Here is a 26,402-nt window from a genome sequence, read left to right as displayed (position 1 = left end):
CATTTGAGGCTCAAAGAAATCAAGCTAAATGGACATCGCTTCACTTGGAGCAATCAATAGGACAACCCGACGCTCACTAGAATTGACAGACTACTATGTACCCCCAAGTGGGAGTTGTTCTTCCCTACGTGTTTCTTACACTCCCTCCCATCGCTCATGTCGGACCATACCCCACTGCTACTCTAGGGAGAGCTTGATCACCAACAGAGCACGTCCTTCCACTTCAAAAATTACTAGACTAAGATGGAAGGCTTTCAAGATCTTGTCCATAACACTTGGAATAGGTTGGTCGCCTCTGCTCTTCCTATGAAACGCTTGCATATCAAAATGGCACCGGTGGCAAAAGCCATCAAGCGTTGGAAGAAAGACAAGATAGGGGACATGAGGATGCAGCTCGCCATAGTGAAAGAAGTATTGTTACAATTAAAGGAGGCCCAAGAGCATAGGTTGCTCACTGCCATGGAGCTTCACCTATGTCGCCGCCTTAGAACCCGTAGCATTGGGCTCACAGCCATTGAAAAATCAAGAATTAGACAGAGATCAAGACTAACATACATCCGGTGTGGAGATGCTAACACAAAATTTTTCCACAGTAGAGCCAATGCACGATGGAGAAAGAATTACATACATTGTCTACATACGGATGGGGGATCGTGGTGGCTCATCAAGAGAAAGAAAAGGTGATACAAGATTATTTTAAAAACCACATTGGCTCCACGGCTCTGAGACCTTCCACAATCAATTGGCAAGCCCTTGGCTACAACCAACATGATCTCTCCGATCTAGAGGTGCCTTTCTCCCAGGACGAGATAAAAAAACACTATATATTCCATGCCTTCCAACAAAGCGCCAGGACCGGATGGCTTCATGGGTGCCTTCTTCAAAGCTTGTTGGGAAATCATTAAAGATGATGTTATGGCAGCCATGAACAGCCTATTCACATTGAATGCCCAGGGCTTCGAATGGCTAAACTCGGCTTCCATTATCCTTATACCCAAAAAAGCGAATGCAACAAGAGTTACTGACTTTAGACCCATCAGCCTAGTCCATGCCATTGCAAATATCTTCTCTAAAGTGTTAGCTAACAGACTTGCCCCTCGACTAAACTCCCTCGTCTCCAACTGCTAGAGCGCATTTATAAAAAAGAGAAGCATCCATGATAATTTTCTTTACATCTAGGGCACGGTAAAAAGACTACACCAGCAGAAGATACCGGCTTTGTTCATGAAATTAGACATCCACAAGGCCTTTGATACGATACATTGGGGGTACTTGCTTGAGGTTCTGCAGGCTTTGGGCTTCGAACAGTGTTGGCGTGAATGGATCTCTATCCTCCTACGTACATCCACCTCGACACCCTTGCTAAATGGGTGGTAGGGGGCCACTTTTAGCCATGCCAGAGGCGTCCACTAGGGAGATCTGCTTTCACCCATGCTATTCATCCTAGCTATGGACCCACTTCAATGGTTACTTGACCGAGCAACCCCACATGGGATACTCACCCCCTTACCAATCACGGTGGCAAAATGGCACTAGTAGAGAAACTAGCTTACTTCCGGTTCTCAACCCCCTTCAGTCCCGGTTTTGGAATAGGGAGCATGAATCCAGGACTAAAGGGCCCATCCTTTAGTCCTGGTTTCGCGCCTGGGACTAAAGGTACCAACCGGGGCTAAAGAGGCCTCCCGGCCTGGCCACGTAGGCCGGCCCTTTAGTCCCGTTTTTTTGTTTCTATTTTCAATTGATGATTCGTTTTGGTTTTCGAATAGGTTTTTTAATATGTATTCTACGCTGCTAATAATATACATATTCTACATATTTATAATGTTCGAACATTTTATACAAACTAAAGTATGAAATTAATGTATATATTACATGCATATATATATATATATTGTATGTTATTTTATGTACATATAATATGTATATATATATTACAAATAAAGCTTGCACTATATATTCTACCATATCCTTGGGATAACAAATTCACTCCATCTGGTTTGGCTTCCATGTTTCGTTCACGTCATTGTAGAACTCGCTGGCGAGGTTTAGGACCTAGTCATTAAGAAATTCTGCTATGGTCTCTTGAATTGCTTTCAGTTGGTCACGTCGTATGACTTTTTCCTTCAACCATAGAGTCTTCAATAACAGTTAAAGGAAAAGTATTAATATATATATATATATATGTGTGTGTGTGTGTGTGTGTGTTGGTCACATGATTACTTATATATATAAGCAATAAAAGAAATTGTGAATATATGAATATATTTATAAAACATACTTTGAGGTTCTCTTCAAGAGTTCTTTTTTAGTACGCCATGATGAACTCGCAAACATAGTATCCGCAGTAGTTGTTTCCCTGTTCTTGCCTCAGAACCCACTTTTACAAGAAAAAAGATCCGGTGAATTGAAAGCATGCATGGTGTTAATTGAATGATATATATATATATATATATATATATATATATATATATATATAGCTAGTACTTACTTTGTGTGTGATTACATCTAGTGGTGCTTTGCTATGTTTCATGTGGTGTTCCTCAATGAAACTTTTCCAAACACTGCGCCCAATAAAATAAAAAATTAATTTAGCCTTTAATAATTGTTGTAGTTAAGAGAACGGGGTATATATAGCTGCTAGAGAGACCAAATTACCCTGGGATAATATCTATCATGTCTTGGTACTCTGTTTGCTCTTTTCTTAACGAGTCTAAGATGTTCAACCGACTATTGGCCATATCGATGACCATCAATATCCAGTGATTGTTGCATATGTTTTTATACACAAATATGATCGACATTAACTAAAGTCAACATTAATTATTTAACACTCACTTGAAGTTGTAAGGGAAGAGTATGTCCTTGTTTTGTTGGTTCACTAAGAATCTCATGAGATTTTTCTCGAGTTTAGTTTTCCATTGAGGCGGGGGATTAGGGTGTTTGAATACGACATTTGGATCAACGAAACCAACATCATTATCCTTTCTCTTTCTGAGTTATGTTATCTCATATCTGCATATATAAAAATATAGTGTGAGGATATATAATTTATATATATACATGTAGCTTTATATATATACACTTTAATAGTAGAAAATAATCACACTTACAGACAATAGCAGCTAATGAGACTTTTGTCGAGAGAGTCTAGGTGGCATAGTTGGTGTAATTCTGAAAACTCAACATATATAACGTCATCGCCACGGAAGTAATGTTGGTTGCTAACTCTGACAGAAACAAAGGTATCTTCCCGTTCACACGCCGTCATGTACCACTTGTTTAGCGGGTACATTTGCGTACCCAGTTCACCTAAGGCCTCAGGGTTGTATAGACTCTTTCCATGTTCAAATTTCTTCCAAGGATCCACTTTCGGAGCAGATGGTCCTTCAGCGAGCACTTGGGCAAGGTCCAAACCAGTATCCTCATAAAATCGAGCTAGATCCTCAAAATCGACGTCCAGTATGTCTAAGTTTGAACCATATTCATTACGAATGACAAGAGGGGGGACTGATTGTTGCGATTATTGTCCGAGTTGTGCAACACCTTTCCCTACTCTAGTCTTTTTCTGCTTCACCTCAAATGACTTGGTGAGAGAGTGGTCGTAGTCCAATTTTAGTAGGGTCTTTTGAGATTCCCGCTTTTTCTAGTCCACCTTCTTTCTTAGAAGATCTAGAGGTAGGTAGAAGTATGGTTTCTCCGAGTTCTCCCTCGCTTCTCATTGCTTTTTTACTTTTTTGAAGAAACTGCTCACATCTTTTTGTACTGCAACATTTAATTCCTTTTCACTTTTCTCGTAAGCCAGTTTTTGGGGAATAACTGGATTAGAGGAGGCTTTCTTCTTTACCGACTGGTGGGCCAACGGCTTTGTTTGTGGGATGGACCTCTTAGGAGCTGGCTGCTTCTTGGTCATGAAGGGAGGCGGGGCAGCCGTTGGAGACCTCCTTGGAGGCGTTGGAGACCTCCTTGGAGGTGTTGGAGACCTCCTTAGAGGTGGCGGTGGCGGCGGCGTTGCATAATTATTGCCCGGAGCACTATGATGATCTGGAGATTGAATAATTGGACTTAGATTGGCGGAGGCCCTGCCGTGTGAGTACAAAAAAAATAATTAGGTACAAGAAATTGTTATTATTAATCATGCATGTCAATAGAAAATTAGTGAAAAAATTATTTCGTTCACTTTTGTCCACACCTATTGTCTGGCAGTTGAGAAGCGGCGGTGGACTAGAGACCCTAGGAATAATGATGTAGCGCTTGCGCCATAGTATGAATGTCTTCTCTGCTTCTCCTAGAGTCTTCTCCCCATCACCTCCTAGAATGTCAAGAGCTAGATCACTAAAACCTTTGTTAACTCTATCCACTAAGACGCTAACATATCTAGGTGGTATTATTGCCCTATGGATTCTTGGTGTCTTGGTAGGATCTGAAGGAGAAAAAACATCAAGAGCCACCATGATTGTGGCATTCCCTTTTGGAATATGTAGCTCACATGATGTAAACGGTGCAGTGATGTCATCCACGGGAAAACGTAGCATTGCGTCATCTTGATTTGGCAACTCCATGAAAGCGCAACTGCTTTTCAACTGATCAGGGGGGCTAATATTAATGTTGATTCCTAGATCTGATGCATGCCTTTGGGCGCTCATTGCTATTTGCACTTGCTTTGTGATTTTGTCCTGCATTCTAGCTTGCATGTCTTTTTTGTGCTCCTGTGTTTGAAGCAACGCCTCCTGTGACTCACGAACATATTACGCCAACCTGCTGATCCGCGCTGCTTCCTCATTCTTCCTTCTCTGCCGGCTTCTATAGGTATCTCTGTCGTTAGGGAAACCATGCTCCCAAGAAATGTTCCGTCCTAAACCTCTCGTTCGACCACTGTGTTCAGCAGTCCCGATGGCATACGTCAGTTCATCGTTCTCTCTATTGAGCCTGAACGCACCAATAGCTTTAGCTCGTAGAGCAAAAGAAAATATTTGTGTTGCTCTTTCGAGTTTTGGGCCATGAACTAGCTTCCCGGTCTCTAGGTCCAGTCTTCTCCCATGAGCGAAAAATCAATTCTTCACACGTTTAGGCCAATTGAGTGATTCTGGTGTGGTACCCTTGACAAGAATGTCCGCTTCTATTTCTTCTCACTTGGGAATGATAGTCACGTAGCCACCTAATCCCATGCCATGGTGATATACCTTCTGTCGGGCATTCTCTTGGTTCCTTCTCACCCATTCCTCACCCTCTTTTGATGTCTTGTACTGTACAAAATCATTCCAGTAGGGCCTCAACTTCGCAAGCGGGCCACTAGTATTGAAATTGGGTGTTAGATTCTTCTTGACGTATTTCGTGTATAGGGATTTCTTTCAAGTCTGAAATTGTGTGGCCATCTTCTTCATAGCCCACTTTTAAACTAGCTCCTTCAATTCATCATCGTTGATATCATCATAATCATTCGCTTGAAATGTGAAATATTGAAGGATATCATCCCAAATTAAATTCTTATCAAGATCAGAGACAAAACTAACATGAGGCTCGTTGATCTTTTGCTTCCGTTCATGGGCACTGATTGGAAGTCTGTCCCTTACAAGGCACCCACAGTGTTGCACGAATTTCCTTGCATGTGGACCAAGTGGTTCGTCTGTCTCGATATTGAATTCCGATATTATGTAGCGCCCCTCCAATGGTTTTTTTGGGCCTCGAATATTTTTGCTTTTTGCCATTGTGGTCGTCGATCCTGAGGGCTACGTTTAAAAAAAATAAATAAATATCATGTGTACACATAATAGATGATAGATATTCAAATATATATATAATATTCAAATATATATATATAAATATATATACCTCGCCAGTATTTTCTTGCATAATATTTTCTTGGTTATCTTTAAGGGACATGTATTGACTCCCGTCATCTGCATCCTGCTGGTAACCATTGACAAATTGAGTGTCGGTGTTGATAATATTCATCATTTCTTCATCCATGTTGTCTCTCGGGGCAGCCATCTAGCTTTTACACCACTAGATATATCTATAAAAAATAAAAACTATGTTTATAAAATGGACTCCTGCAGGACGTGCCACCTCGAGGATAGTAACATTTGTAGATGACATTTGTAGGTCTGTAGTTATCAAATATCCATCAAATTATAGCTCAAAAACATGTTTAAATAAATAACCATCCATACTAGTTGACCTTGCTTACGTGATCATCTCGGCGAGCATTTCTCCACTGGACGGCACCGTACTTGGCCACGGAAGAGCTCCAATTCTACGAGGAAGGGAACACGGTCTTCCACGACCGTTGCCGCTCTCCCTCGTAGAATCAAAGCTTCTCCTTGACGTCCGATACCGCTCGAAAGAGAACATGCTAGCTGAGATGAACACGGTCCGCAAGTTTAACTAGTACGGATTTTCTATAATTTTTTAACTATTTTCTAAGTTTTTCATTTCATGGAAAAATTAATTCTAAAAAATAAAAGGCATGATTTCTAAGTATTACATTTCATGGATAAATTAATTCTAAGTGACCTGCTCGACATCGGTGAGCTTGCGGGCGTTTCATGGAAAAATTAATTCTAAGTGACCTGCTCGACAAAATTGAGAAAAAGCACACGCTCTTATGACCTCACACATCTTCTAAGATCACGTAAGCTTCCATACTAGTTGACCTTGCTTACGTGATCATCTTGGCGGGCATTTCTCCACCGGACGACACCGTACTTGGCCACGGAAGAGCTCCGATTCTACGAGGAAGGAAACACGGTCTTCCACAATCATTGTCGCTCTCTCTCATAGAATCAAAGCTCCTCCTTGACATCCATTACCGCTCAGCAAAGAACCTGCTAGCTGAGATGAACACGGTCCGCAAGTTCAACTAGTACGGATTTTCTATAATTTTCTAACTAGTCCGCGCCAAGGAGGCGGAGGTATGCCCACCCGAGTACGAGAACTACGTGCCCTGCTACTACAACATCACGGATGCCATTGAACATCTCAGATCTGGGGGCCGGCGTCGTCATAAGCTACTATGCAAAAAGGAGGAAACGACGAGACATCAGGCCGTGCCCGTGCTCCACTAAGCTCGATGGCTCAGCACAAAATCGCATTACAAGATTGCTGACACGAGGGCTCGACACACGCATCCATCCGATTACAAAAGGTTGGAGCAATTAATCCATCATAAACGGATTGTATATGGTGGCGGCGGTGGCTCACATCCAAGGTGTCAAACGCGAGGTCTAGCTCCTGCAGCCGCCGGAGTAGCTCCAGCAACTCAATCGGACTCCGACTACAGAGGTGATGGATATTTTGACTCCGACAACAAGAAATCCGAAGAAACTATTGCAATAGGTTTGGAGGTTAGTGAGATATTGCAGTCGACTAATTAAAGCTAGAGAAATTGCTCCTGACAGATGCTAAATAAACCTCATGCGTGCACAACATCGCTGATTAAGGCACTGCACGTTAAATAAATTGAGCATAGCACATAAAGGTGGTTCGTTAACCATTAGACAAAACCTGATATTCTCAGTATGCTACAACAGGCACATCCAATGAGTAAAAGTTACACATTTGAGTCACAGGAGCTTTGCTTTGGGGAGGACAAGGAGGAGACAGGATGGGCTCATCGGGTCTCGGGATGAGGCGAGGTGGCCACACGGTGTTGCTAGAGATCAGGCCATCGGCACGGTCTGGTCGGAGGGGCAATGATGGCGGCGTCGGCGCGGTCTGGTTGGAGGGGCGACGATGGCAGCGTCGGCGCGGTCTGGTCGGAGGGGCGACGATGGCGATGGCAGCGCTACAGAACAAGCGATGTCAGGCTAGGGTGGTCGCCTGGGGGCGGTGGCGCTGCTGGATCGGATCGATCTGGTGGAGAAGATGAGGCGACGAAGAAGAAGGCTTGGCGGCTACTGGATCCGGTTGGAGAAGAAGGCGATGGAGACAGAGAGGAAGAGAACTAAGGGAGAAGGGCGTGGTTTATAAAGGGGGACATGTAGTCCCAGGTGATGGATAGAACCGGGATTAAAGGTTCTTTAGTCTCGGGTGATGGTTAGAATCGGGACTAAAGGTCTGACCTTTAATCCCGAGTGTAGCCACGGCCTGGGAGTAAAGGGGATTTTGGCGGGCCGCGAAAACGCAGCCCATCTTTAGTAGTCCCAGGTGATGGTTAGAACCGGGACTAAAAATTCTTTAGTCCCGGGTGATGGTTAGAACCGGGACTAAAGGTCTGACCTTTAGTCCCGGGTGGTTGGTCCACCCGGGAGTAAAGGTGGGCTGCATTTTGGCTTCCCGCCAGTTTCTAGAAGTTTTTCCTTTTTTATATATTTCTTTTATATAAATATGTAGAGAGTTGTTAATTGCCTAGTAAATAAAATATTAGCAAAAAAATTACAAAAAGAATTCCGGGACCTGGTTTTGCATTATTGTACATAAGAAAAATCTGTAACCTAAATTCTTTTGTTTTACCGTATAAATATTTAATATAGTGTAAATAATAATCATAATTTTCACCATGCAAAAATGTACTACTTAATTAAAATCATTAAAACTATTGCTTTTTGATAGGAAATTAGTTTTCACATCTTATTGATGTTGATCATTTGTTTTTTCATCACACATTCTCCACAGGAAATCCACCGTCAAGCAGAAATTCATTTAAATCGTAGAAAATATGAATACACGATAGAAATATGAATACACTATATATATCAAGCGGGCACAGTAGTGAACTTCTTCTTAACGTATATCCCTTGGTTATGATCACGCCGTAACCATGGAGTGTCCTCATCATTTAGCTAGATGCTTGGGTCTTTGTTCACTATAAAGGGTGGAATTCGGTCACCCTTTTTATAATCTTCTCATATGTCTGTCTTGTCTTCAATTCTGATGATGTTTCTTTTCCCTGAAAGAACTATATGGTGCTTTGGCTCATTGATTGGGTCGTTGTTGTTTTCCCTCTCTTCGGTTTTGTAGACATGTCCTTGACATAGAACACCTAATTCACATCCTTGGCAAGGACGAATGGTTCGTCTTTATACCCAATATTGTTGAGGTCCATGGTTGTCATTCTATACTAGTTGTCGACTGCTACCCTGCCTCTAGTTGCCTTTACCCATTGGCACATGAACAAAGGTACCTTAAAAGTAGGTGCATAGTTTAGTTCCCATATCTCCTCTATGCGGCCATAATATGTTTGCTTATTTCCATTAGGGTTGGTGGCATCTATGCGGACACCACTGTTTTGGTTGGTGCTCTTTTTATCTTGAGTTACTGTGTAAAATGTATTCCTATTTATCTCATACCCTTTGTATGTGAGGATATGCCACGATGGCTGCCTAGCCAACAAATACAGTTGCTCATCAATACTCTCATCACACTGACATTCTTTTTGCAACCAGTCGCTGAAAGTTTCCATGTGCTGACGCGTAATCCAAGCTTCAGACTTCCCTAGAAACTCGGATCGGAGCAACTCTTTATGTGTCTCGATATACGGATCGACCAAGGAGGAGTTTTGTAGAACTGTGTAGTGTGCTTTATTAAAATAATTGCCATGCGTACCAATATATGTTTTCTTCCCTAGTGTCCCCTTTCCACTTAGTCTTCCCTCGTGTCGCGATTCAGGAACACCAATCGGGTCAAGGTCGGGAATAAAGTCAACACAAAACTCAATGACCTCCTCTGTTCCATAGCCCTTGGCGATGCTTCCTTCTGGCCGAGCATGGTTGTGAACATATTTATTTAGGACTCCCATGAACCTCTCAAAGGGGAACATATTGTGCAGAAACACATGACCGAGAATGCTAATCTCCTTGACTAGGTGAACTAGGAGGTGTGTCATGATATTAAAGAAGGAAGGAGGGAACACCAACTCAAAGCTGACAAGACATTGAATCACATCATTATATAGTTTAGCTAGATCCATTGGATCGATTGCCTTATGAGAAATTACATTGAGGAATGCACATAGCTTCACGGTGGCTAGACGTACATTTGGAGGTAGAATTCCTCTTAATGCAACTAGAAGCAATTGCGTCATGAGCACGTGGTAGTCATGGGACTTTAAGTTTAGGAATTTCTTCTCTGGCACATTTATTATACCCTTTATATTCGAGGAGAATCCAGATAGTACCTTGATGCTTGCTAGGCATTTAGACATGCTTTCCTTCTCTTCTTTGCTAAGAGTGTAGCTGGTAGGACTTAAGTAATGGCGTCCATCATCTGTCTTCTCTGGATGTAGGTTGTCTCATTCTTTCAAACACCGTAGGTCCTGTCGTGCTTCAAGTGTGTCCTTAGGCTTCCCATACACACCCATGAAGCCTAGCAGGTTCACACAAAGATTTTTCATCATGTGCATCACGTTGATCACGCTATGGACCTCTAGGACTTGCCAATAGGGTAGCTCCCAAAATATGGACTTCTTCCACATGGGTGCGTGACCGTCGGCATCGTTTGGAATAGGTTCGCTGCCATGTGCCTTTCCAAATACTACTTTCACATCCTTGACCATATTGAGTACATCCTCACTAGTTCGGTTGCTCGGCTTGGTCTGGTGGTCTACCTTACCTTTAAAATGCTTGCCTTTCTTTCTTAGGGGGTGATTCGTAGGAAGAAATTGACGATGGCCAAGGTACACGACCTTTCGACATTTTTCAAGAATATACCTTTAATGTCATCAAAATAGTGTGTGCATGCATTATATCCCTTGTTTGATTGTCCTAAAAGATTAATTAGAGCAGGCCAATCATTGATTGTTACGAACTACAATGCTTGCAAGTCAAAGTGCTCCTATTTGTGCTCATCCCACACACGTACACCTAGTCTGTTCCATAAAAGTAGAAGTTCTTCAACTAGTAGCCTCAGGTACACATCGATGTCGTTGTTAGGTTGCCTTGGGCCTTGGATGAGCACTGGCATCATAATAAACTTACGCTTCATGCATAACCAGTGAGAAAGGTTGTAGATACATAGAGTAATAGACCAAGTGCTATGACTATTGCTCTGCTCCCTGAAAGGATTCATACCATCCGTACTTAAAGCAAACCTTAAGTTTCTTGCATTATTTTCAAACTCCGGGAATTCTCTATCGATTGCTCTCCACTGGGACCCATTAGCAGGGTGTCTCAATATATTATCTATCTTACGGTCTTCTTTGTGCCATCGCAACAACTTTGCATAGTCTTTATTTCTGAACAGATGTTTCAAGCGTGGTATTATAGGAGCATACCACATAATCTTGGCAGGGATTTTCTTTGTGGGACGTTCACCCTCAACATCACCAGGGTCATCTCGCCTGATCTTATACCGTGATGCATGACATACCGGGCATGCATCTAACTTCTCGTACTCCTCGCCACGATAGAGGATGCAGTCATTAGGACATGCATGTATCTTCTGGATTTCTAATCCCAAAGGGCAGACTACCTGTTTTGCTTCGTACGTAGTGACGGACAATTCGTTATCCTTTGAAAGCATCTTCTTTTGGATTTTCAGTAACTCCCCAAATCCCTTCTCAGATACACCATTTTTTGCCTTCCATTGCAGCAATTCCAGTGTGGTACCCAACTTTTTCTGCCCCGCATCACAAGTTGGGTATAGCAATTTCTTGTGATCCTCTAGCATGTGCTCGAACTTGATCTTCTCCTTTTCACTTCGCATTCTCTTTGTGTGTCATGAATGGCCTGACCAAGATCATCGGTGGGCTCATCTTCTGCCACTACCTCTTCTTCAGCTTCCCCTATTGCAGTATCATTGAAGACACCATATTCAGCAATAATGTCATCATCGTCCCATTGTTCTTCTTCACCTTCTTCCATTACAACCCCGGTTTCTCCGTGCTTCATCCAACAAATATAGTTTGGCATGAAACCCGACTTCAACAAGTGTGAATGAAGACTCCTTGAGCTAGCATATTTCTTCAAATTCTTACATATGGCACATGGGCAGCACATGAAACCATCGTGTTTGTTTGCCTCGGCCACACGTAAGAAAGAATGCACGCCCTCAATGAACTCTTGGGAGCGGCAATCAGCATTGTATATCCAATGCCGGCTCATCTGCATTACATGACATACATACCATATTAAAACCTAGAACATAATTAGTTAATTATACGACATGCATGCCACCACACAAGGTATTAATTTATGAAAGTCTCGCTACAATGTAGACAATCCCAACTACCACTAAAAAACTAAAGCTAAAATGCACTTCAGCAGCATAAGGATTTCGCGACCAATCCCAACTAAAACAGACAGATCATGCATTTGTTCAACATCTATGGGTTTCTTCCGCAGGATCACTGCCTCATCAGCCACCGTAGCCGCCTGTGCAAGAGAGTTTTGCACGTGTTCAACATACTCTTCCTCCCAGTACCAGCCTGAACATCCAGTGCCATCCCACTGAAATTAAAACAAAAATTTAGAACTTTAATCACAATCATCATGAAAATAAGTATAAATTAACCATAATCATTAAATGCGACAAAATAACTCACATTGCGATCCGGACACTTGTAGAAGATACGGTCCTTGTTGGGACACTCCTTCCTCACCCGGTACTCTATCACAATCTTCTCCTCACACTTGCCGCATGCAATGAGAGGGAGGTCCGGCATTAGTCGCTTTGGAACCCGATGAGAAGCCGAGGACCCGGAAGCAGTTGCCATCTACTCTCTATACTCATTTTTAATATAATATAAATTTCTCATTTTATAAAATCCACCATAAAAAACCACATATATCTAGTCCACAAAATGAGATATGCTACTGATAAAACATGAGAGTATAAAGTTGGTAACCTTTAGAACCGAAGAATCGATGGAGGAATCGAAGAAATCTTGTGATTACCGGCAATGAGGAAGAAGAGAGGCCGGCGATGAAGCAAGAATACTGAGTTCGAAGTGGCTCGGGCTCGGGGAGGAAGAATGTCTATATAGGAGGGGACCTTTAGTCTCGGTTGAAGACAGAAACCGGGACTAAAAGTCCCTTTTTAGTCCCGGACGGAGCGTCCAGCCGGGAGTAGACTTTTACTCCCGATTGGAGAGACCAACCGGGAGTAAAAGTTAACTTTTAGTCCTGGTTGGTAGATCCAACCGGGACTAAAGGTCCCCTACAGCAAAAGCCTGCCGCAGTAGCCGTTGAGCAGGGACCTTTAGTCCCGGTTGGAGCTACAAACTAGGACTAAAGGTCTTTCTAGTCCCGGGCACGAAAAATACCGGGACTAAAGCCAAATTTCGAGCTGGATCAAAGGTCATTTCTCTACTAGTGTGGAGAACCTCGATGTATGCAGATGATGCGTCCATTTTCATCATCCCCACAAAAGACAATGTAGAAGCCATCAAAATCGTCCTGTAGGCGTTTGGCACATTCTCAGGACTCCATATTAATCTACAAAAGAGCTCAGTGCATCTGATCGGTTATGCAAACGTCGACCTAGACCAAGTCCTGTCACCTTTCACCGGTACTAGAGGGGGCTTCCCATGCAAATATTTGGGGCTGCAACTCCACATCAGATCACTACAAAAGATCCATGTGCAACCTCTCATAGACAGTATTGGGCACATGCTACCCAAATGAAAAGGAAGATGGCTAAACAGAGCGAGACGCCTCACTCTTGTTACCTCTGTCCTCTCCTCCATGCCAACCTACCACCTGACAGTGTTTCCTCTGGCTGCTTGGGCTAAGAAAAAGATCGACAAAATCAGGAGGTCTTTCTTGTGGAAGGGGAGGAGAATGCTAATGGCGGACACTGCCTAGTTAATTGGCAAACAGTTACCAGACCTAAAGACCTGGGCGGTTTAGGCGTCCCTGACCTTGAGAGATTTGGGCGAGCCCTCCGGTTGTGATGTCTTTGGCAAGAATGGGTGGACGACTCCAAGTCTTGGAGCGGCTCGGAGCTTCCATGTTCTGATGATGATCGTCTCCTCTTCAACTCCTCAATCATTATATCTTTGGGGGACGGTGCAAAGACTAAGTTTTGGCACCACAATTGGCTGAATGGACAAGCTCCTAGGTACCTAGCCCTGAACTTGTTCCGCCTAGTCTCAAGGACAAACCGAACGGTGCAAGAGCTCCAGAACAACAATTGGATGCATAAGCTACGAAGGAAAATCACCTCGGCTATCCACATAGAGGAGTTTGTGTCCCTTTGGATACGAATACAGGACGTGCACCTACAATAGGGCGTCCAGGACACCATCTCCTGGCGTTGGACCAAGGATGGGAATTACTCCACCCGCTCGGCCTACCGAATCCAATTCAGAGGTTCGCTTGTCCCCTTCCGTACGGACTTGATTTGGAAAGCGCGTGTGGAGAACAGATGCAAGATCTTCGCTTGGATCTTAGTGCAAGATAAAATTCTAACGGCATAAAACCTACAAAAGAGAGGGTGGCCACACCAACAACAATGTGTGCTGTGCTAGGGTCCCTTAGAGACAAACCTACACCTATGCCTTTGTTGCCCTTTCGCTAAGGCGGTTTGGGATCAAATTCTCTCGTGGGAAAACTTCACTCAACTGCAGCAACAGCCCCAAGTTGACCCCACCCATATCAGGTCATGGTGGGATGATGCGGCAACGAAAGTGCCAAAATCTGAGCGTAGGCGGCTTAACGGGGTGGTAATCTATACCTTTGGAATATATGGAAAGAGAGAAATAGGAGAATTTTCGACAACAAGATACAAATGGCGACGCAAGTAGCCGCAAGGATAAAGGAAGACATAGAGCAAAGGAAGAGAGCACTCGATTATGTTTATCTTACATGCTTATGGGGGTGTAACCATAATCTCGTTTATCGTTGCTTGTACATAAACTTTCTTTCCCTATTTTAATTGAAAGGCAGAGATTCTGCCATTGCGTTAAAAAAAAAAGTTACAACTGTTGATGTAGTGACCACAGCTGAGGCGAATCATTTCTACTAGCTGATAGTACAGCTGTTAGCTGAAAACAACTTTGCTTGAAAGCAGATATCGTGCATAAATTTGGTTCCGTGCAAGTCAACATGACTGTAGGGCTGCCCAACTTTATATTACATTGCTCAGTAGAAGTTTCAAGACAAATTATTACTTGCCTTATAGTAATAATATAATAAAGTTGATTTGTCCTTGCGGGTAACAATTCGATCGCAAGTTCATAACAGTCCCACTTGTGTCCCATTTCACAAAGAAGTTTTCTTCAATACCAGACTAGCACTGCGTGTGTGGTCTGACCATTTTTGTCACTCTCCTGTTAGGCCACCACGGTGCCCCATTTTTGCTCCTGTAAACTGCTAGTGCTCCGTTCCAGCACCAGAATGCAACAACTGGCCCAAGTCATAGAATCATGGGTGGATGGACCGAGTGTATGTGTAGGCCCCATGAGAAATTATTGTGGGGCAATCCAACTTGACTTTGACCACTTGTCTGTCAAATGGTACAAAGTCTGTGGGGCGCTTACCGCAGTCTTTATGCGATATTTTTCTCAACCTTATATCATGGATTGCTGGTGACTGGTGAGTGTTCTTTGCAGGCTCTTGCCAGGGGTCCTAGTTTATTATAGACTGCAGTTCAGTGTCAAGAAGTTGGCTTCTTAGTGGAAGGAGAAGTAGTGTCATCTGCCAACAAATTTTCTCCGGGGAAAAAATAAGAATCAAAACAAAAAAGCGGCTTTGGCATTAAAGTGATTGGTTAACCAATGCTCATATTTCAGCATCATCGATCCTATTCTGCTTCCAGACCTGACTGGTGTGGCAACCAAATCCAACTTTACTGGCCATTGGATGCAACATGTTTCTTTGTTTCCTTATCTGTTTGCTTTCTTGACAATGACAAGAGAAAGAGTTGTCATGGCACGCCCAGTGGTTGCTTTGCATCTATTCTCTTCTGAAAAGGAAACCACATAGGTGTCAAAACATGTATGGGTTACTATTCTATCCGAATTCAGCTTCAGTTGTCACCTAGAGCTCTTGAAATCACACAGTTTTCTTCTTAGATAGCATGAGAGGACTTACAACTGATCCAGTGTTTTCTTGGCTAGCGATTGGTTGTACATCACCTTCCCAGCTTGTCTATCCAATGCATTGCTGGTCTTGATTGCACACATCTGTACCACCTTTACACTCAACAGGATATATGATGTCGATGCACCCACCAAACAGGTGTCAACATCACGAGGAAGCTACATCTGCACCACCTTATAGGAAAATGCAGTTAATCTGTATTCTTGAAGCTCATCAAGACGTAAAAGAAGATAGTTGCATTGTAAGTCACTGGGGATAAAATTGGAGTGATCTGCAGACTCTGATGATGCAGCATGCTGCAATGGACCTAAGAAACTGGCTCCTGGTTCTCAAAAGGAGAAATGAAAGGGAATAGAAAAAGATAAAATAAAAGAAAGAAAGAAACTAGATTCTTCACATGTGATTAAAGATGTTTCTAGAGCTCAAGCATGAGATAAATGCATCACTCTTCTAAACCTGCTACCTCCACTGATGAGGCTACTTAATGAAGATAGTGATTCTTTTCTCAAGAAATAGGGTTTCATGACATGTGATTTTCATCTGAGACGTAAGCTTGTATTTTCTTCCTTTCCACTTAGATCTGTTGGTTTAATTTAGCATACTCCCAAATCTGTTGAACTGCAACTCCTTGCTGCTGTTGGTATGATCTGCCGTCCATGTCGTGTACTGGCCACCAATGAATAAATTTTGAGCGAAGACGGTGCATGGTAGCAGGAAATGTTAAAAATCTCCTGTGGAATAATTTGTTTTAAGAACATTCAACGGATTCCCCTGTGTTCTAATGAGCACAAAGCTGTGTTATCACTATCCCCCTTTTATGGTCTGTCTTAGTTCTACCTAGTAATCTGACTCTGTTAAGCTGTACCGTCCCGTTAAACTGTAGCTGTAAATTTGCGGCTATGTTTTATTGGTTGTATTATATGATAGTTTGTAGGCTACTTTGCCACAGCTCTGTTTTCAAATGAGAATTAAGAAATGCCATGTCATTATCCTAACTGATTGGATTCTGATGTATTTTTAGAATAGTTGTTTTCTATGATTTTTTTTGAGGAGTTTTTCTATGAAAAATTGGATTGCCTAGATATATGCAAAGGTTTTGAGAAGATTTGATGGTACCAAGTTTCAACTAGATATTTCTCTTTGAATGTTAGGATCGGTGTACAATTTTTTTTTTTAAAAAAGAGGTGTAGAATTCTTTAGAGATCTGGTAAAAAATGGGAAGTTTAACCAATTTGTGTTTTTATTGCAGGTTGCTTTGATCTAAAGCTATGCCGATTCAAACATGGGAACTCCAAAGTATTTATTACTTGAGCTTCCTGTTTGGTTGTTAGTATTTTAACCTCTTCCTTTATCTAACAATATGAGTGATTATTGTGTGCTCGTTTTGATCTAGTTAAATCTAGCAATTCAACACTTGGATGTCCAGTAGGTATCGTTTGTTGGTCAATGGCGAAATTTATTTTGTGGGATGTTTGTGCAACGACCTCTCCGTGCACTTAGGTATGTAATCAAACTAACTTGAATTGCTAAAAAGTGGTACCACAACAACAAGCAATTCTTTTTTCCTAACTTCGAAGAAAGTCAACTTTTAAGCTCTCTCTCTCTCTCTCTCTCTCTCTCTCTGAATCTCTATGTGTGTGCCCGCGCGTGCGCGAAATACGAAGAGAGCTTGCCTTGGATGCTTAATTATTCAAGAATTTACAGTTACTGCAGAAAAATCTTTTTGTGGTGGGAGAGAATTTGTGGCCTTCTGAAAACAAGTAGTAATTCAGGAGGAAAATTTCATGCAACATAGCAGTCAAAACTAGACGCCCTCCTAGTAGGAAAGAAAATATAGTAAAATGTACAGAATTTACAGCAACCAGCTCAGATTCATGGTCTCATGGACCATGGGTGTACATTTAGAGCTGTAAGGATACCAGATCTCATCCTAGCATCCTACAAGCACGGTAAATATTAGATAAGATATGATCCTGCTGGTAACTGAGATTGGTCAATGTCATTTATAACTAGGCTTGTACCATCCTTTCAAATCCAATCTTCATCATGCTAAATCTATGGCATCAAACCAAATCACTGCTGAATACAATTTGTTTATACCTAAAAGTTGTACTCCATTGTCGGACATGTACAATATTACCTAGTACTCCATGATTGTTAATAAGCAAAAATCTTGAACTTTAGTCAGATGGAATCTTGAGGCAGCAGTTGTTTAATGCAACATGGAAACACAACCAGTGCTACCTTTTTAAAAAAAAAAAAAACAAACAAACGAAACTGTCTGAAGGTTAAACAGAACAGTACAATTTGAACTGCAGGGAGACTACGGTGAGATCTGTACCCATCTAGCTAACGTCTGAAGAAGCATATCCATGCGAGTTTCTGAGCTTTAAGCATTTTTAAATTGATCTGTCGGATTCTTTTGTCTCCTAATTTCCTTGATCTTTTGTTTCCTAATTGCCTTGAGATGTCCATATCAATTTAGTGTTGGAATCTTGGATGGACTCTTCAAAGCATATGAAACCTGATGCTCCATGATTGCTCTGGGCATGGATGACGGTGTCGACATTGATAGCCTGAAAGGACGTCCATGTGTGTGCTGCCCCAATGCTCAAACAATTTGTGTTCAGAGCCATGAAACTGTACCGTAGAACAATTTTTTTCAACTATTAATGGGCATCTAAGAATGCTCCTAGAATGAACCCAGATGTGGCTATGAGCTGATAAAAGTACGATGCTGATATCATTTCCAGGAAAGGGATCAATACTCTTGGAGCTTACCGTCTGTGGAGGGTGGAGCTGACGAAATACATGCCGATGTCATTTTCAGAAGGGGATTTGTCACTAACCCATTCTTCAGGGCGTGGATGTGACAAATCCCAGCACCGAAAACGCTGGGCCTGTACAGGTACGCGCCCACGCTAGTACGCTACCCGCCATCCGTGGTGCCCAGCACAGCACCAGCAGCGATCAGCAACCAGGACAAGGAGAGAGGAGGGGAGGCTACTGGACCGGCCGGTAGGGCCCCACCTGCGGCCACTCAGAGGCAGCCACCACATCCATGGGGCCCGCGTGGGGAGGACCAAGACCAACCATGGGTCGACACGGCCGGGTGAGAAAAATGCCCGACATGGCCAGTTGTTAACTATTATTGCTGCCGGTCCACCTCACCTCACCTCACACCACCCCGAAAACGAAACGTAGAGGACGAGATGAAAAGAACTAAAGAAGAGGAGACTCCTCTCACTGGATCCTTTTTTACTTGAAAGGGGATCGAAGACGAGGACGCACGCTTCTTTCTTCGGCGACAGTGTCATTGGAGGAGATGGCTGTATAGGACGAAGCGAAAGGTACTGGATTATTACTGGATAAACGTTCGTCACATAGGGACGGCTTTGGTAGGATGCTAACCGTTACTACTCCTAGTACGTCTCTCGTTACATTGGTGGTAGATTTTCGAGAGTAAATCTTGCTTTTTTTCATGCTCAGTATTCCCTATGTTGTTGTCGTTGAATAAATCAACTTCTAAAGTTATCCTAAGTCAAACTTTATTAAATTTTATCAATTTTTATTTTATACAAAAGAGTGCTAAATCTATGACAACAAAAAAAAGTATAATATGAAAATATATTTCATGGTGTATATTGAACTATGTTTGTGTCAACAAATATTAGTCTTTTTTGTCTATAAATTTGGGTTAAAATAAAAAAAGTTTGACTAAATTGATTTATTCGGGACGGGTACGTAGGAGTAGAATTGTAGTGGGCAATTTAAATAGGCGATATTGTATGTCATTAATATGTTATGATGGATTTGCCGAGTATATTTTACTGAGAGAATAAGAGAAATAGATTGCTATATACTCCTTTCAAATTATAAGATGTTTTGGCTTTTTTAAATTCATAATTTTTGTTACGCATCTAGATATATGTTATGTCTAGATTCATAGTAAAAACTCTGAATTTAGAAATGTCAAAACGTCTTATAATTTAGAACGGAAGGAGTAGGCAATAAGAGATATTTAGTACGGGATATGATAGTCATTTTGTGATTTTTTTTTCTTTTAATACGTTTGCATAAGGTTAATCAGCTACCCCATCCGAATAATATACCTTTACTCCAACAAACCCAGTCAAGAGATTGGATACATATTGATGAAGTACTGTAGGTGTTACTATAGGCGTCTTGATGTTGATAGCCATGAAAGAAAAACGCAAACTCTATTTGGTGACGGGTCACGCTGCACTTGTAGTGCATGACCGGTCGATGCCGCCGAAATTAGGGAGGGTGGCGATGCGCGGAGCGACTGACGACGAGGTCGCTGCTAGCCGGGGTGGTGGCGGTGGGGTTAGGGTTCCGGGTTAGGGATTTGGGGTTCTCAGGGGACCTCCATTGCCGGCGGCCTTAGAAGGGGGAGGGGGTCTCGGGCGGTGGTTGGGTCAATGGTGGTGGTGGGTTGAGGGACGGCGAGCGGGCGGTGGAAGACAACTGGTTGGGAAGAGCTCGTGGCGGGGGCAACTGGTCGTTCTTCCTCCTTCTATTGAGATTAATGGAGGGCATGGTGGCGCAGTGGGGGTGGGCAGCGTGGCCGGCCGTGGCGGCGCTGCCGACCAGGTGGGCAAGGAAGATGGGGGTGGAGCGGGCAGGTGCGACGAAGATGACAGTGCGAGGAAGATGACGGGGTTGCACTTTCCTGTAAAACACGACGGGTCGCGCATTGACCTCCTCCATAAAAAATAATTAGTTGACAATGCAAGCACTGCATCGATTTGAAGACTCGAACTTAGGTGAGTAGATTCCACAGATACGAGCCATTCAAAAATGCAAGCATCCACATTGAGCTAGAGAGTGAACCCAGATTGCGTACTCTAGGTGGGTGTGCGTATTTGTAAAATCATTCTTTTTTAGGAAATTCGTAAAATCAAGTTATGGATGCAGACTAAAGGGATTAATTTGGTGTCTAGTTTGTATAACCTGTGTGGTATTCTATATCTATACTCTTATAAAGCTAAACCCCACTAGAGATTTCTCTCAACATACAAGTTAGCCACATCAACAATCCACTAGAACTTGCAATTATAGCCAACTAGCACATGTAATTATGATAGTTATCTCTTCATCTACTAACATGCATTTAGCTGTCCACATCGATGTGTAAAGCCATTCACCAAAATTATTTTAAGATAGTTTTATTCATATAACTATAAATATAAATAGTTTAATTTCATTTTAAATTATCTGGAATCCCGGGTATTCTCCTAGTATATATAGATGAAGATACACCTCGTGTGCAGTGCCATTATGCTCCTGCAAGGTTGACCAGCACCCTGTTGTGTTTGATAATCGATCGTCCAATACTCCTATATATGTCCTTTGTGGGTATCTCATTGCTAATAAACTCTAGTATATCTTGTTGTGTTATTACAAAAAGTCGGATTTATCCCACGAGATCCCAACGAAAGAGAAATGCCTTAAATACATTTGATTACTGTGTTTCTTAACCAGTGCGGGGCACAAGAACATTCTGTTGTGAGAGCTAGGGTAACCAACAGCCCGGGCCCCGCGTCGCCCCCACGCAGGCGACACGGGAGGCGACCCAAACCCTAGCACCTCTCTTCCTTCCCTCCCTCTCTCCAGCTGCGCCGTCGTCGGAGCGGGCCACCGGCATGGCTGTGCGGCTTGCCGGGAGGGTGGCGGCGAGGCTCTTCTTCGCGGTGGAAGCTACGACGGTCGAGGACGAGCTCGCGTGCGGCTTCCTGGGGCTCGGCGAGGTCACTGAGGCTGGTGGCGGCGCCGGCGTCTTCGGCGGCGGTCTCCTCGCTTCGGTGGCCGGATCCGGCGGTCCAAGGACCGAATTCGCACGGATCTCTGGCGGGCAGCGCCTGGGCGGGCGCTGGGGGACGGTGGCAGTGGCTCCTGTCCAGGGCGCCGCGTTGTCGCCGGATCCGCGGAGTTCGGCGCCCGTGGTGTGGGCCGCTGCGCCTAGAGGCGCGTGTGGTGGCGGCTGAGTCGGCCTAGGGCGGGCCTCCTCCTCTTCCTCGCGCTCAGCAGTGTTGGCGGCGTGCGCTGTAGCGGGGCGGCGGGCCGTGCCCTCGCGCGAGCCGCGTGGGGCTCGGCGGGGCAACCTGCTGCGGCTGCGGCAGCGCTGGCCAGTGCCCGTGCAGGCGGCGGGCGGTGGCGGGGGCTCCTTTTTCCTCCTCCGCTTCCCCCTTTCCTCCTCGACCATGGCGTGGAGGCAGCGGTGCCTGCTAGGGACACTGGGTCTGGCACCACGGCCACATCCGGTGCCCCTGGGGCAGGGGGCGGCGCCCGTGGTGGGGCATGTGCCTGACGGTGGCTGGCGGAGGTCGGCAGCGTTGATGGCGGGTGCTTGAGCCGACGACGATTGCTGGCGACGGCTTCAGCGTGCGGCAGGGTGACGCGCGTGGCAGGGTAAGTCCAGTTCTGCATGTTGCCCGATCGGAGGGGGTGGCGGGCGACACAGCTGTGCGGCTGCTGTGTGCAGCCGGCGCGTCGATGCCCCTCTGGAGAAGCTTCTGCGGGATGGCAGTGACGACGACGGTGGCGTCAGGCTATGGTCTAGCATCTTGACTTGACGTATGTGCTAGGGGCACCTCGGGCGAAAGTCTTGGCGATGGCGACCCCTGTGGGCTCCGTTTTTCTTGTTGGGGGCGTCGTGTTCTTGTGTTCCCAGCCATGTCTTCCACGGGTGAAACCCCGGTCCATTCCTGGACAAGCGACGGCGACGCGTTCGGCGTCGTACCCTTCCTGAAGTCGTCGCTGTGGAAATTCATCTCGGCCGTGATGTCTCCTTCGGCGGATGTCCTCCGCCTCTCGGCGCCCGGTTGATGCGAGACGGCGAGTTCTGCACCGTGAAGTCGGAGCTGCTGCATCAGGGGATGTAGCTCGGCAACGATGACGCGTGTCGAACCCTCCTTCTCCGACGGCTGGGTTTTCAGCTTTAGAGGCTCGGCAATCGCCGCGGGCGGGGCGTGGGATCAGGGCAGGAAGTCGGAGCTGCTCTTCGCGGAGCCGTTGATCTCGGCAACGATAACCTGTTGCAGCCTCCTACTTCGGGCCCGTTGGTCTGACATCTTAGGTTGGGTCGTCGGTGTTTTGCCATGGGAAATCGGAGTTGCTGGCTGCTTTGCAACTATGCTCGGCAACGATGCCTCATGATAGTGTGTACTCTGCCGTATTGCGTGGGTGAGTAACCTTTTGTGGTGTTTGACGCCACGCTTGACTACCTTTGCTTGGTTATAAACTTCATTCGTTTTAATTAAAAGGCAGAGCTCCTGCCATTGTTTAAAAAAAAAGATGTAGAGGCCTGCTCTCTTCGGCACAAGGAAATGGCAACATCCAGCCACACGCGGAGACAATCATCATGAATGCTTGGATGTGGGACAGGCGGACAGCAGAGGTGAGCTCCCCTAACTTCTCCCCTGTGCAGAGCGCAAGCAGTAGTGGCTTCAGAGAGTCCAAGGGGATGCCTTCTTGGATGGTTGACCAACCAGTTGTGGGTTGGCTGTAAAGGATAAAAAAAAATCTAGACGGACAGAAAAAACCAATTATTTTCACTAACCGTATGAGTACATCCAGGTAAAGACAGATCAGAGCGGCGCTTTGCAGAAATTTCATTGGTTGGATAGGGACACTAAGCACAGAAACTACTTTCGGTTCGCACTTTTAGTTTCGGTGGTATTGAGATTCGGGACTAATGTGAGCATAGTCCTAGTTCTAAATTTTACTAGGACCAAAAACCCTTTTATCTCGGTTGGTAATACCAACTAGGCCTAAAAGCCACTCTTTAGTCCTGATTGGTGTTACTAACCCGAACTAAAGATCCTCTAACTTTTAGTCCCGGTTGGTAACATCAACCGGAACTAAAGGGTGACCTTTTAATCACGGTTGATGTCACCAATCTGGACTAAAGGTCTCCCACCTAGGACTAAAGATCCTCTACGGGTGAATTCAAAAGGAAAGTGCCCATGACTTTGTCATATGTGGTGTGTAGTTGAGTCGGTAAGGAAACTACGCGTGAGGCAAGAGGTCTTAGATTGAAATATCACGCACCGCAAGAGAGGTCTCCTAGGATTTAAACTTGTATGACACGGGATTAAAGGTCACTTTTAAATCTGGATCCACAATCTCGATTAGAAAACCAGGACTAAAACCAGTTCCCAACCGAAATTGAAACTCACGGGTGTACCCGTGGGAAGACCTACTGCACCTTCATCTGCACTTACTACAGGCGCTGATTTAATTTAGCCGACTTCACTGACTTGTAAACTAGCTCCCAAAACCGTAGACATGGAAATCCTAAATCCAAAGCCTTATAATTTTTATATAATCTGCGTGAGCCAATTGAACGAAATGGATTGATCAGACTCTCTTTACTTGGCCTAGGCATATCTGATTCTCATGTTCCTTTGGAACGCATGACTTTTGTAGGAATCGTACATGAATTCCACATGAGTCATTTCTTTTTTTTCTTTGAAAGGATGGCAGGAGCTTTGCCGCTATATGTATCAGGGCCTTGTTTAGATCCCATCAAAGTTCCAAGTTTTTTTATTTTCTCTCTATTACATTAATTTTTAGCCGTTTGCATGGAGTATTAAATGTAGGTAAAAAATAACTAATTACACAGTTTAGTTGGAAATCACGAGATGAATCTTTTAAGCCTAGTTGATCCACGATTGGACAATATTTATCAAATAAGACAAAAGTGGTACTATTCATTAGATTGAAAAAAGTTTTAATCTAAACAAGGCCCAGAAGAAGAAAAATGAAAACACATGCATCATTCCATTTCACAGGAAAAAAAATCTATGTTCGAAAGGAGACCTGAAAGAAAAGGAGATGCGCATGCACCTCCCTCTGTGTCCACGCTGTTCAACGAGACACATATAAACTCAACGGTATCAAACTGAGGAAATCTCGTCAGGGGTGCTAGCTGCTGTATTATCGTACTAACCTTTTTAAAAAAATTCCTGGGCTATGGCGCCTTGTCCTCTCAATAATAAAGTAATAGTAATCGGTAAGCAAAAGGAGTGCAGTGTTAACTGTTGCTGATTGAAACTACTACTTGGCAGGTGCAGGGTACTGCCACCAGTAGTACTAGTAGTACCGGTAGTACCAGTACTACCAGTGTTAAACTTGCCGAGGTCGGCACGACTTAGCCGGTATTTAGTTTGTTTGGTTTGTTTTTTTAGTTGGAATAGTATTTTTTTATAATAATTTAGTTAGAATAATATTTTTTAGTTAGTTTTAGTCTAGACTTGACATTAGTGAATGGGGCCGTTGTATTATTAAGGTTCCGTTCGTTTGTCTTAAAAATGACTTGTTTGATTTTTTTTTCAGTTGAAACAGTATTTTTCTCTTATAATAATTTAGCTGAAACCGTATTTTTTAGTGAGTTTCAACCAAGTTTTGTATCAGTGAACGGACGTACGACCACCTATCCCATCCATCTCTGCTCCAAAAACCAAACACCAAGAGCACACAGGGAAGAGGAGAGACGAGGATGTCCATTTCTCTCAGCACCCCTCGTTTCAACTCCTGTACGGCGATTGCTCACCGGATCCAAGAACAAGGAAGCCCTCCGCGTCTTTCTTGTTCTTCCTCTTATGCTGGGAGGGTTTGTTTGTTTTTTCCTCTTCAATTTCCTGGTTTTGCAACTTCTGACCAGATTTCCAAAGGTACATGGCTGGTTGTGTGAAGGGAGTCACTGGGTAAGGCGTTTCTAGATGTGGAGAGGCTCCTGAGAGATAGACTCTTGAGAGATTGACAGAAGAGAGTGAGCACACGACGTGACGAACGGCATAATATGGATGTCGTCCTCGCCGCGTGCTCACCTCTCTTTCTGCCAGCCTCTTTCTCTTGATGGCTTACCTCCTATCTAGATCTGCTAGTCAGGGTAAAACCGTTTGAAGTTTGAGTCGATTTCAATTCAATTAGACGGTTTCGATGTGGGGCTTTTTTTTCTTAGATCATAAAGATTGTGCGCCTTACATGTTTCAGAGAAACTCATTCACAAGAAACAGAGCATGCATATCTCTATGACTATGACTTTTCTCCTACTTTTTTACACTGCCACTTCCTTATCTCCTCGATCTTCACACCCATGGTTTTTTCCTCTTTTGTTATGTGGTCTTTCAAGTCATGATGGAACTGCTACAGAGGGGGGGCGATACGGATGCTGGTGGTAATGGAGTAGTACTAGAAGCTATAGGCCTTGTAGTACCGGAGTAAATGATTGGCGATACTAGTTTTTGCTATCCCCAAATTTTCTGTATCAATCTCATCTTCCAGTACTCTTCGCCTTGGGAGCTGAAGCATGGAGATGCTGCCAGTACACTGCAACACTGAGAAGCTATCAACGGAGTAACTACGTTCGCGCGCTCCTTAGCTTCTGTCTCTCTCTCC

At 43.9% G+C, this 26,402-nt stretch overlaps 2 long non-coding RNA genes across 4 annotated transcripts in view; both read left to right on the top strand.

Annotated features, from left to right (window-relative positions):
* Positions 1-17,505, top strand: part of LOC136462834 (uncharacterized) — a 33,231-nt gene extending 15,726 nt beyond the window's left edge. The window contains exon 3 of the long non-coding RNA XR_010760823.1: positions 17,227-17,505. This is a non-coding gene — a long non-coding RNA (uncharacterized lncRNA). The remainder of the gene's footprint in view (positions 1-17,226) is intronic.
* Positions 17,506-25,433: 7,928 nt separating this feature from the next.
* Positions 25,434-26,402, top strand: part of LOC136466723 (uncharacterized) — a 28,188-nt gene continuing 27,219 nt past the window's right edge. For all 3 annotated transcript variants that reach the window (XR_010761420.1, XR_010761418.1, XR_010761419.1), the window contains exon 1: positions 25,434-26,360. This is a non-coding gene — a long non-coding RNA (uncharacterized lncRNA). The remainder of the gene's footprint in view (positions 26,361-26,402) is intronic.

The sequence above is a fragment of the Miscanthus floridulus genome, chromosome 7 (genome assembly GCF_019320115.1).
Source record: "Miscanthus floridulus cultivar M001 chromosome 7, ASM1932011v1, whole genome shotgun sequence".
Taxonomy (NCBI): Eukaryota; Viridiplantae; Streptophyta; class Magnoliopsida; order Poales; family Poaceae; genus Miscanthus; species Miscanthus floridulus.
Note: the sequence above shows the minus strand (reverse complement) of the source record. Positions and strands in the feature narration are given on the sequence as shown.